Source organism: Arachis hypogaea, chromosome 16 (assembly GCF_003086295.3).
Source record: "Arachis hypogaea cultivar Tifrunner chromosome 16, arahy.Tifrunner.gnm2.J5K5, whole genome shotgun sequence".
NCBI lineage: Eukaryota > Viridiplantae > Streptophyta > Magnoliopsida > Fabales > Fabaceae > Arachis > Arachis hypogaea.
This window is the reverse complement of record NC_092051.1, coordinates 89803701-89817203: the sequence shown is the minus strand read 5'-3', so window position 1 is coordinate 89817203 and position 13503 is coordinate 89803701. Positions and strand designations below refer to the sequence as shown.

The following is a 13503-nucleotide window of genomic DNA, read 5'->3' as shown; positions in this document are numbered from 1 at the left end:
TGTGGCTTTAACTCTTGCAACTCTTGTTTGCCTTCCAAGGACTGTTTTAGAGTTTCAGCTGCTGGATTACTTTCCTCCAAACACAGATGGCTACTATCATCCTCAGGCTTTTCAGGTTCTGGTTCAGGCTCAGATGCAGGTTTGAAAACTTTGAAAATGAGCTGTTCATCATGTATTCTCAGAATTAACTCTCCTTGTTCTACATCTATGAGCGCTCTAGTAGTGGCTAGAAATGGTCTGCCCAGAATGATAGGGTGTAAGTAGCTTTCCTCCATGTACACAATGACAAAGTCTGTGGGGAAGTAATAATCCCCCACTTTCACCAGCACATTTTCAACTACCCCTTCAGCTTGCTTCTGAGTTTTGTCAGCCAGTTGTATGATTACATCAGTGGATCTCACCTCATTCAGTTGTAGCCTCTTCATAAGAGTTAGAGGCATCACATTTATGCTAACTCCTAGATCACAGAATCCTCTGTCAATTTTTGTTTCCCCTATGATGCAAGGGATATGAAAACTTCCTGGGTCCGTTTTCTTAGAGAGTGTGTCCTTCTTGATGAGAGCACTGCATTCTTTGTTCATTGTTACCGTTTGTCCTCCCTTCAAAACTCTTTTCTTGCTTAACAATTCCTTTAAATACTTGATGTGTGTAGGCATTTGATGGAGAATCTCAAGAAAGGGAATATTGACATGGAGAGAGTTAAATGTCTCTAAAAACCTTGAATAGGTTTTCCCTTTTTCACCTCCTCCTAACCTCTGAGGAAATGGTGCTTTTGGTTGGTATATTTCCAGCATGCCTTTTTGCAGTTCCTTGGCTTGCTCAGTTCCACTTTCCTGCTTAACTTCTTCCACACCTTCCTTCAAGATTTCTGGCTCCTGCTCTGAGGGCCTGATTCCTTCTTCTTCTGAAACTTCCTTCAATATGGTGATGGCCTTGCATTCTTCTCATCTCACTCTCTTTTGTTCCCCTTTAGGATTCTTTTCTGTGTCACTAGGGAACACTGCAGTTGATTTGACGGCCTGTTGAGATAGCTCTCCTACTTGAGACTCCATCCTCTTGAGTTTTTCACCATGGTTTCTTAAGGTAGCTCTCACATCATCCCTGAAGCTTTTCAATTCGGTTATGTCTTGACTCATGGTTGCCATCATTCCTTCTATTCGGTTTAATTGATCTTGAAATTGTTGGTTCGGATTAAGTTGGGTAGGTTGATTATTTTGGCCATGATATGATGGTTGGGGGTAAGTGTTTTGTGTGGCTTGGTATGATCTTTGGTTGGAGTTTTGGTATGTGGAATTGTTATGTTGGTTGTGGTTGTAAGGTTTGTGGTTTTGTGGTTGGGTTTGTTGGTTCCCCCACGCAAAGTTTGGGTGATTTTTCCATCCTGGGTTGTAAGTGTTGGAGTGTGGATCATATGATTGCCTTTGTTGGTTTCCCACATAGTTGGCCTCTTCCCAATCACCTCCTTCAATGCTTACTTCCTCTTGATCTTGTGTGTGTATTGCAGCCACTTGCTTTGTTTCTAATTGCCTGGTAAGCTCTGCTAGTTGCTTGGCAAACACCTTGTTTTGGGCTAGAATTGTATCAACATGGTTCAGCTCCATGACTCCCTTAGTGTTGTGCCTTTCTGATGCATAGTAGTACTCATTCTCAGCCACTGTCTCAATCACTTCAATGGCCTCTTCCACAGTCTTTTTCCTGTTCAATGAACCTCCTGATGAATGGTCTACAGCCTTCCTTGATTCATAAGAGAGTCCATCATAGAAAATATGCAATTGCACCCAATCATGGAACATGTCTGGTGGGCATTTCCTTGTCAAGTCCTTGAATCTCTCCCATGCCTCGTAGAGAGTTTCACCATCTTGTTGTCTAAAAGTCTGAACCTCAGATCGAAGCCTATTGACCTTTTGTGGGGGGTAGAAACGTGCCAGAAACTTGCTTTCCACCTCATCCCATATTGTTAGACTCCCCCTTGGGAATGATTCCAGCCACTTAGCTGCCTTGTCCCTAAGTGAAAATGGGAACAAAAGCAGTTTATATGCATCTTCCTGGACTCCATTGGACTTCACAGTGTCACAAATTCTCAGGAATTTTGTGAGATGTTGGTTTGGGTCTTCATTAGCACTTCCACCAAATGAACAATGATTCTCCACAAGTGATATTAGCTGTGGTTTGAGTTCAAAATTGTTGGCCTGAATGGGTGGTTTCTGGATGCTGCTACCACAATTCCCAGAGGTTGGGTTTATGTATGAACTAAGAACCCTCCTCTCAGGAATGGCATTGTTTCCATCAGCTCTCTCATGGTTGTGAACTTCTCTATCCATGTTGAGATTTAAAGCTTCCTCAAAATTGTCCTCAGATTCTCCTTCAGATTCCTCTTCTCCCACTACTCTCTTCCCTCTTGCTTCCCTTCTCAGTCTATGAAGGGTCCTCTCTGGTTCGGTATATGGAGGAGTTGATGTCTCTCCTCTCCTACCTGTCATACAAGAACACAGCACAGGCACAAACAAGTGAAATACTCTTGGTTAATGGAAGAGTATGGTTAGAGCAATTGAGGAATTAATTCAAACAGTTAGTGAGTCAGTGAGTTAGTTGCTTGAATTTAAAGGCATAAAGAAAGAAAGCATGTAACCGAGTGCAGAAATTAAAATTCAACAAGTAACTTGAACAGAATTAACAAAGCAAGAGAAATTGCTCAATCTAGTTAGCTTCCAATTGGAGAATTGTCAATCGAAAACCAATCCCCGGCAACGGCGCCATAAACTTGATGCGCATAAACTAGTTATGCTACGATTTAGGAAATTGCACGATCGGCAAAATTCCTTCCGGCAAGTGCACCGGTTATCGTCAAGTAAAAACTCACAATAGAGTGAGGTCGGATCCCACAAGGATTGGTTGAGTGAGCAATTCGGATTAGAAGTGTGTTCTAGTTGAGCGGAATCAAGATTGAGATGAGAATTGCGGAATGTAAAATTGGCGGGAAAAGTAAATGACAAGAAATTGAAATGGCGGAATCTTAAATTGCATGAATTAAAGAGCAGAAACTAAATTGCTGAAATTAAAAGGGAATGGGGGTGATTGCATGAATTGAGTTGCAAAATGTAAAGAGAAGATGTAAATCAGAATTGGGGAATTCATTGGGTTATAGGAGATATTGAGATCTCCGAATCAAAACATGTTTATCTCTTCCTCAAGCAATGCGTTCATTGAATTTTGCTTGGCAATCTTATATGATTGGATCCCAATCCCTTGGCTCACCAATTCTCTCTAAAAATGAACAAATTCCCAATCCCTTGGTTTAAATGTTCATAAGAAGAGATGATGCTCGATCACTGATTATACCACACAGTTTCATGAACCACAATTTGGTAGGATTACATGTCACAATATCCATCCAAACCCCAATCCAATTCACTGTGAGAAAGCTTCTCTAGCATGAATCCTCCATTCCTTTCCCAAGGTTCCGAAGGATTCCAATTATGGGTAGTTTCTTTCCCAAGACAACTACCCAATGGAATTAGATCGAGAAGCTTTCTAACAAAATTCAAGAGAAAAGATTGAAGAAGAAGATAAACTATTATTGATTCATTGAATTACAATAGAGCTCCCTAACCCAATGAAAGGGGGTTTAGTGAGTCATAGCTCTGAATTCAATTACAAAGATATGAAAACTAGCTAAAAGTGAAGGTAAAAGTAAGGTCCTTTCTAACTTAAATTCTATCCTATTTATACACTTTCTATATTGAGCTTCTGTTGTGTTTCTTGGGCTTTGAGGCCTCTCCCTGCTTTCCTTTTGCCTTGGGTTTATGATCCATAATCTTGATGAGGCTGCTGATCCAAATTCTGTAACATTCATTGAGCCAACTTAGTGATAATCAAATAATGGCACATGACTCAATAAATTGAAATTTCAGACTCATCAATCCTTCAGGCCCAATCCCATAAACCATGATATTCAATTGGGTTTCATACTAGAATAAGTTTAAGTTAATGTTTGTGCTCAAATACTAACTTAAACCACAATATCTTTGGTCCAGAAACCTTTTCCAAGAGTGGCGTTTAAGCTGCAGTTTAAGCTTAAACTGCAGCTTAAACGCCAGACACTTCCAGTGAGGCCTTTTGTAGAAGCACGTTTAAGCTTCAGTTTAAGGTTAAACTGAAGCTTAAACGTGGAAATGGAAGAAGGCAGCCCTGGAGAGTCATGTAGTCGAACACGTTTAAGCTTTAGTTTAAGGTTAAACTGAAGCTTAAACGTGGATATAGGAAGGGCAGCCCTGGAGGTCGAACACGTTTAACCTCCAGTTTAAGGTTAAACTGGAGGTTAAACGTGGAAATGGAAGGAGGCATCCTGGAGGTCGAACACGTTTAACCTCCAGTTTAAGGTTAAACTGGAGGTTAAACGTGGAAGCTTAGAAGGGTAGCCCTGGAGGTGTCGAACACGTTTAAGCTCCAGTTTGAGGTCAAAATGGAGCTTAAACGTGGAAATGGAGAGAGCAACCCTGGAGGAGAAAACTTGGTCGAACACGTTTAAGCTCCAGTTTGAGGTCAAACTGGAGCTTAAACGTGGAAATGGCTCCCTGGTGCTTTTCCCATTCTGGCGTTTAACCTCCAGTTTAAGGTTAAACTGGAGGTTAAACGTGGAACTCCTTCCTGAGTGGCATTATCATTCTGGCGTTTAACCTCCAGTTTAAGGTTAAACTGGAGGTTAAACTTCAATTCCAGCATTTCTTAGCCTTCATGATTCTGGCGTTTAAGCTCCAGTTTAGGCTTAAACTGGAACTTAAACTCCACATGTGATATTCAAGCTTCCTTTATTGATTTTGTTGCTTCCTTGCTTAGCCTCTTCTTCCCTGAAATCATCCAAACAAATGCATCAAAGTCTTTCAAAAATTCATGAGAAATCTTCCATTCATAGCATTCAAGTAATATAACTAAAACTCATGGAATTTGCATCAAAATCATATTGTTTGGATGGTTCATTGCTTTGTTATTCTTTTAACCATTCTTGGTTACTTTAAGCTCAAGAAAATGCATAAAACCACTAAAACTAACAGAAAAATACTAGTGAAACTAGCCTAAGATGCCTTGGCATCAGTGATATTGATTCTCCTAGTTTAGTATGTTGATTCTTGAACACAGCTACTTTATGAGTCTTGGCCGTGGCCCTAAGCACTTTATTTTCCAGTATTACCACCGGATACATAAATGCCACAGACACATAATTAGGTGAACCTTTTCAGATTGTGACTCAGCTTTGCTAAAGTCCCCAATTAGAGGTGTCCAGAGTTCTTAAGCACACTCTTCTTTTTTTCTTTGGACCTTGACTTTAACCGCTCAGTCTCAAGTTTTCACTTGACACCTTCACGCCACAAGCACATGGTTAGGGACAGCTTAGTTTAGCCGCTTAGGCCGGGATTTTATTCCTTTGGGCCCTCCTATCCACTGATGCTCAAAGCCTTGGGATCCTTTTTATTTACCCCTGCCTTTTGGTTTTAAGGGTTATTGGCTTTTTCTGCTTGCTTTTTTTTTCTGCAAGCTTTGTTCTTTGCTGCTTTTTCTTGCTTCAAGAATCATTCTTATGATTTTTCAGATTATCAATAACATGTCTCATGTTCATCATTCTTTCAAGAGCCAACATATTTAACAGTCTTAAACATCAAATTCAAAAGACATATGCACTGTTCAGGCATTCATTCAGAAGACAGAAAGCATTGCCACCACATGTAAATAATTAGAATGTTCTTATTAAAAATTCGAAAATTATTGCCTCTTATTCTAAAGAAATTCTTCTATTTTATTCATGTTTGATGATGATGAGAAAATTAAATTATAGCTTAATTGGAGATAAAATCAAAATTATAGATACTAATTACTACTATATGACTCCTAAGGTAAAACTAGAATAAGAACAGTTATCACAGAGTTAAGGCTAAGATTGGAATTTAACAACCTTTGTTCTGGGGAGTGGATGTTCCTCTAATCTGCGGGGTGCTTGGTCCTTCAAGAGATAATTTCTGGCGCTTCAATTCCCTTAAGTCGCGCCCTTGCTCCTCCTGTTCTTTAATCAAATAGCAAAGAATGCTACTTTGTTCCTTCTGTTCTTTCATTATTTGTTCCATAGCTTCTTGCATCTTGGTAACTGATGTTTCAAGATACTCCCAGTATTTAGATTGAGGGATTTCTGGGAGAAATTCCTGTGTTTTCTTCTTGATGGGGTCATCCTGTACTTGTTGTTTTTCCATTGATGCTTTGGTGATTGGTCGCTCAATTGAGATATACTCAGTTATTCCCATCCTTACTCCAGCGTCCTTGCAGAGCATAGAAATCAAGCTTGGATAAGCCAACCTGGCATCTTTGGAATTTTTATTTGCAATTTTGTAAAATTTAGTTGAAATCAGTTGATGAACTTCCACTTCTTTTCCCATCATGATGCAATGGATCATCACTACTCTTCTGATAGTGACTTCAGAATGGTTGCTAGTGGGCAGCAGAGAATGCCCAATGAAATCCAGCCATCCTCTGGCGATTGGTTTGAGATCTTCTCTTTTGAGTTGATTAGGAACACCCTTCATGCTGGTGGTCCACCTGGCTCCAGGGATGCATATGTCCTCTAGAATCTTATCCAGGCCCTTGTCTGTTCTCATCATTCTCCTATTGAAGGAGTCTGGATCATCTTTTAGCTGAGGTAGCTTTAAGATCTCCCTGATCTTGTCAGGGTGGGTATGAACAATCTTTCCTCTGACCACGGTCCGATAGTCATAGATATCAGATCCAGATAGTCTTTGCCTGCCTGTATGCCACATATTAGCATAGAACTCCTGGACCATATTCCTTCCCACTTTCGTTTCAGGATTGGCTAGGATCTCCCAGTTCCTGATTCGAAATTGCTCCTGGATCTCCGGATATTCGTCTTCTTTCAGATCGAATCTGACTTCCGGGATCACTGATCTTAGACCCATTATTTTGTAATAATGGTCTGAATGTTCTTTAGTTAAGAACTTCCCTTGATTCCAAAGTGGTTTTGGAACACTCTCTTTCTTACCTCTTGGAGTGGGTTGTTTTCCTTTAGGAGCCATGATCTTAATGATCACGGATAAGCACACCAAACTTAGAGGTTTGCTTGTCCTCAAGCAAAAGAAAAGAAAGGAGAGGGAGAAAAGGAGAGCTAGGTGCAATGGTGGATGGGAGGGGAGGGAGGCCGAACCCATATTTAAAGGGAGAGGGGGGTGGGTTTTCGAAAAATAGGGAGAAAGATAAGATAGAAGATATTATTTTTAGAAAAAAAATATGATAAGAAAAGATATGATTTAAAATTAGAAAGATATGAAAGATATTTGAAAAAGATAGATTTGAAATTTTGAAAAAGATAGTATGGAGATTTGAAAAAGATATTGCTCAGTTGAAAAGATTTTTGAATGAAAAGAGAGGGATTTATTTTGAACATTTTGAAAAAGAGTTGAGTTAGATTGAAAAAAGGATTTGTGCTTATGGATTAAGATACATTTAATATTTTTAAAGAAGGGTTTTTAGAAATTAGGGGTTCTAGAAATCAGGGTTCTTAACATGTTTATGCAAGAAATCATGAATTGGAACATGAAAATTAGAATTAGAATGAAAAATATGAAAAAAAAAAACGAATTTACCTCCTCCCCACCATCCTGGCGTTTGAACGCCCAAATGCTGTATGTTTTGGGCGTTCAACGCCCAAATGCTGCTTCTCCTGGGCGTTTAACACCCAGCTGCTGCTTATTTCTGGCGTTGAACGCCAGGAAGTCCTTTGTTACTGACCATTTTTCTGAACGCCCAGAACGTTGTAAATCTGGCATTAAACGCCCAGAAAGAGCTTCTTTCTAGCATTCAACGCCCAGATGGCTATCCTTACTGGCGTTCAACGCCCAAAACAGACTTTTACTGGCGTTTTCTTGCCAGTGAGCTATTTTTCTCTGTTTTGCGTGCAGAATCCTTCTGTAACCCTGTGAACTTATACAATTGACTCTTTACCTTAGGATCAATGAACTTTATATAAACAAATAAAATCAAGAATAGGGCAAAATGCTTAGAGGAAGTGATGCCCAATGGCTGGGTTGCCTCCCAGCAAGCGCTTCTTTATTGTCTTTAGCTGGACCTTGCTGAGCTTTTAATCTAGCTTCAGCCTTGAGCACTCTTGCTCAACATTGCCTTCAAGATAGTGCTTGATTCTCTGTCCATTAACAATGAACTTCTTATCAGAATCAATATCTTGAAGCTCCACATAACCATATGGTGATACACTTGTAATCACATATGGTCCCCTCCACCGGGACTTCAGTTTCCCGGGGAATAGCCTGAGCCTAGAGTTAAACAACAGAACTTTTTGTCCTGGTTCAAAGATTCTAGATGACAGCTTCCTGTCATGCCATTTTTTTTATTTTTCTTTATAAAGCTTGGCATTTTCGAAAGCAGTGCATCTGAATTCCTCTAGTTCATTTAGCTGGAGCAATCTTTTTTCTCCAGCTAATTTGGCATCAAAGTTTAGGAATCTGGTTGCCCAGTAGGCTTTATGTTCCAGTTCCACGGGCAGGTGACATGCCTTACCATACACAAGTTGGTATGGAGAGGTCCCTATAGGAGTCTTGAATGCTGTTTTGTATGCCTACAAAGCATCATCCAAGCTTCTTGCCCAATCCTTTCTACGGGTACTTACAGTCCGTTCTAGGATTCTTTTTAGCTCTCTGTTAGAGACTTCAGCTTGTCCATTAGTCTGTGGATGATATGAAGTCACCACCTTGTGGCGAATCCCATACCGGACCATGGCAGAGTAAAGCTGTTTGTTACAGAAGTGAGTGCCCCCATCACTGATTAGTACTCTAGGGACCCCAAACCTGCTGAAGATATATTTCTGGAGGAACTTCAGCACTGTTTTAGTATCATTGGTGGGTGTGGCAACGGCCTCTACCCATTTTGATACGTAGTCAACGGCCACCAGAATATAAGTGTTTGAGTATGATGGTGGAAAAGGTCCCATGAAGTCAATTCCCCATACGTCAAACAACTCAATCACCAAGATTCCTTGTTGAGGCATGGCGTAACCATGAGGCAGATTACCAGCTCTTTGGCAACTGTCACAGTTACGTACGAACTCTCGGGAATCTTTATAGAGTGTGGGCCAATAGAAGCCACATTGGAGGACCTTGGTGGCTGTTCGCTCACCTCCGAAATGGCCTCCATATTGTGATCCATGGCAATGCCATAGGATCCTCTATGCTTCTTCTCTAGGCACACATCTCCGGATTATCCCGTCTGCATATCTCTTAAAGAGATAGGGTTCATCCCACAAGTAGTACTTTGCATCAGTAACTAATTTTTTCTTTTGTTGCCTGTTGTACTCTTTGGGTATGAACCTTGCAGCTTTATAGTTTGCAATGTCTGCAAACCATGGTGTTTCCTGAATGAAAAATAAATGCTCATCCGGAAAAGTCTCAGAGATCTCAGGAGAGGGGAGGGACGTCCCTTCTACTGGCTCTATCCGGGACAGATGATCAGCCACTTGGTTCTCTGTCCCTTTTCTGTCTCTTATTTCTATATCAAACTCTTGCAGAAGCAACACCCATCTTATGAGCCTGGGTTTTGAATCTTGCTTTGTGAGTAGATATTTGAGAGCAGCATGGTCGGTATACACAATCACCTTTGATCCTACCAAGTATGATCTAAACTTGTCAATGGCATAAACCACTACAAGTAATTCTTTTTCTGTGGTTGTGTAATTCTTATGGGCATCATTTAAAATGCGGCTAGCATAATAAATGACGTGCAGAAGCTTGTCATGCCTCTGCCCCAGCACTGCACCAATGGCGTGATCACTGGCATCACACATTAGCTCAAATGGTAATGTCCAGTCTGGTGCAGAAATAACTGGTGCTGTGACCAGCTTGGCTTTCAGCGTTTCAAACGCCTGTAGACACTCTGTGTCAAACACAAATGGCGTGTCAGCAGCTAGCAGATTGCTCAGAGGTTTTGCGATTTTTGAAAAATCCTTTATAAACCTCCTATAGAATCCTGCATGCCCTAGAAAGCTTCTGATTGCCTTGACATTGGCAGGGGGTGGTAATTTTTCAATTACCTCTATTTTTGCTTGATCCACCTCTATTCCCTTGTTTGAAATTTTATGCCCAAGGACAATCCCTTCAGTCACCATAAAGTGACATTTTTCCCAGTTTAAAACCAAGTTGGTCTCTTGGCATCTTTTCAGAACTAGTTTCAGGTGATCAAGACAGGAGCTGAATGAGTCTCCATATACTGAGTCTCCAAAAACTTGGTGAACGAAAATTACTTCACACTATGTAATTTCGCACAACTAACCAGCAAGTGCACTGGGTCGTCTAAGTAATACCTTACGTGAGTAAGGGTCGATCCCACAGAGATTGTTGGCTTGAAGCAAGCTATAGTTATCTTGCAACTCTTAGTCAGGATATTAATTAGTGGCTATCAATTGACTTGCAAATGAACAAGAGAGCATGAATTAAAGGTTACTTGTTATGCAGTAAATGAGAATATGTTGGAGTTTTGGAGATGCTTTGCCTTTTGAATCTCTGCTTTCTCTCTATCTTCTTCCTCACGCACGCACGTCCCTTTTATGGCAAGCTGTGTGTTGGAGGATCACCGTTGTCAATGGCTACCATCCTTCCTTTCAGTGAAAATGGTCCAGGTGCGCTGTCACCGCACGGCTAATCATCTGTAGGTTCTCGATCATACCGGAATAGGATTCGCTATCCTTTTGCATCTGTCACTATGCCCAGCACTCGCGAGTTTGAAGCTTGTCACAGTCATCCAATCCCAGAATCCTACTAGGAATACCACAGACAAGGTTTAGACTTTCCGGATTCTCAAAGATGCTGCCAATGGATTCTAGCTTATACCACGGAGATTCTGATTAAGGAATCTAAGAGATACTCATTCAATCTAATGTAGAATGGAGATGGTTGTCAGGCACACGTTCATAGGTTGAGAATGGTGATGAGTGTCACGGATCATCACATTCATCATAATAAGGCGCAAATAAATATCTTAGATAGGAACAGACATGATTGAATAGAAAACAGAAATACTGGCATTAACTCATCGAGGCACAACAGAGCTCCTCACTCCCAACAATGGAGTTTAGAGACTCATGCCATCAAAAGTTACAAAGTTTAGATCTAAAAATGTCATGAGATACAAAATAAATCTCTAAAAGTTGTTTAAATACTAAACTAGTAACCTAGGTTTACAGAAAATGAGTAAACTATGATAGATGGTGCAGAAATCCACTTCTGGGGCCCACTTGGTGTGTGCTGGGGCTGAGACTAAAGCTTCTCACATGCATAGGGCTGTTTTGGGCGTTCAACGCCAGCTTTGGATCCAATTCTGGCGTTGAACTCCAACTCCTAACTTGTTTCTGGCGCTGGACGCTAGACAGCAGCTTGGAACTGGCATTGAATGCCAGTTTACGTCATCTATTCTTGAGCAAAGTATGAACTATTATATATTGCTGGAAAGACCTGGATGTCTATTTTCCAACGCAATTGGAAGCGCGCCATTTGGTGTTCTGTAGCTCCAGAAAATCCACTTTGAATACAGGGAGGTCAGAATCCAACAGCATCAGCAGTCCTTTTTCAGCCTGAATCAGATTTTTGCTCAGCTCCCTCGATTTCAGCCAGAAAATACCTGAAATCATAGAAAAACACACAATCTCATAGTAAAGTCCAGAAATATGAATTTTGCCTAAAAGCTACTGAAAATAAACTAAAAACTAACTAAAACACACTAAAAACTATATGAAATTAACCCCAAAAAGCGTATAAAATATCCGCTCATCAAGGAGCTAAGAGCAAAGATAGCTAGCATGGTAGAAGCCGTGAATCACCTAACCTCCCACCTAAGTTCATGCACCCTAAGTACTCCCATTATTGAATGTAGAGAAACAATCAAGGAGCTTAGTGAGGATATGAACTTGAAGCTCCATGGTGAGGAAGAAGAATTGAAGCAAGAAGGGCAACAAGAGGAGAAGATAAAGATTAGCGAACAAAAGAAAGTAGTGGATGGATGTTTAGGATACGTTGAGCACATAAAGGAATCTCGAATTGAAGAACCCTCTTCCAAGAAAATTGGAGGGGATATTGAAGAGAAGAGTAATGTTGCGGAAGTAAACAGAGAGTTGAAGGAAATTGATCAAGAAGTGGATTCCATCACTAGTGATTTTTTGCCCATGTTGGTCAATCCCCTTGACGATCTTGTTGAACCTTCCCCCAGTGGATTAGAAAGCAAGGTTGAGGAAGACGTGAAACCTCCATGACCTACTAAGGGTGAAGAACTGGGAGAAGTATTCCAAGCAACAAGCACTCCTATCTTTGATGATTCCAAATCAACATATGATCCTTTCGAGTTTGAAGAGTCCTTCCCCAAAATGCCTAGACTTGATGATGAGGTAGATTTCACTATACCTCCTATCTATGATGAGAGTGATGGGAAAGAAATAGAAGGAATTAGTGAAGAAGAATGTGAACTTGAGGAAGCTTGGCATGAGGAGGAACTTGAAGAACCTTGCCAAGTGGTGGAAACCTCTAGAAGAGGATGGACGGGAGTAGAGTATGCTTTATCAAGATCTTTGGGAACCCCTCCACCTAGTTCGTCATCCAATCCTCCACTTGAGTGGGTAAAACTTCTAACTCTCAGCTCTGTTATCCCACTTGAGTATGGTTTGCTTGAAACGGATGGCCAACTTAGGGCGCTTTGTGGAATTAAGCAAAAGAGGAAGATGTTTAGTGGTTGGCGTTCTAAATCTAGGCTCATTATGGTGGGAAGCTCAAAATTGAAGAGTATGGATTGGTGTAATGCTCAATTAAATGGGTCTAGGAGAGTAGTTTGGTACCTCCATGAGAATTCTATTTTCTCGTCGCCCGGACAAAGTCAAGGCAATCAACTAGATGATGGGTGCGAGGACAAGATATGGGATCCTGGATTATCCTATGATAGTCAATTTCGGGAGCTCACGTCTTGGAGAGGACCTCACCAAAGCTTAATGAAGAAGGTTGGAACTTCTGACAACCGATTGAAGGACAAGCACTCTTGGAGGTTCAAGGATGGATACAAGCATAAGCCACCTTGACAAGAAGCCTCCCAATGTCCAACTTAAGGACTTAAACTAAAAGTGCTTGGTGGGAGACACCCCACCATGGTAAACTCTTTCCATTCTCTTGTAGATATAATGAATGAATGAATTGAGTTCCATTGTATAGAGTTTCTTTACTTTGTAGTGTATTTGCTTTGATTGCTAAGGTATCTATACGTCCTATGCTTTAATTAGGGATAATTCTTTGAATTTGAGTTTTTGCTTGAATTGCAAGTTTTCTCAAGTTGTTTGAAAAATCCCCTATGTTTCAAAATGCGCTTAATCTTGCATCTTAGCTAGTTTTAGAGTTTTAGAGAAGGATGAAAAGTTATGAGGACTTTTGATGCTCTTTGGAAAAGAAAAAAAAACACCAAGCCACG

At 40.7% G+C, this 13503-nt stretch overlaps 1 non-coding gene across 1 annotated transcript; it reads left to right on the top strand.

Annotated features, from left to right (window-relative positions):
* The first annotated feature begins 1791 nt into the window (after positions 1-1791).
* On the top strand, positions 1792-1895 carry LOC112760043 (small nucleolar RNA R71). Its single transcript, XR_003180501.1, has one exon. It is a non-coding gene; the product is annotated as a small nucleolar RNA R71 (small nucleolar RNA).
* Positions 1896-13503: the final 11608 nt, after the last annotated feature.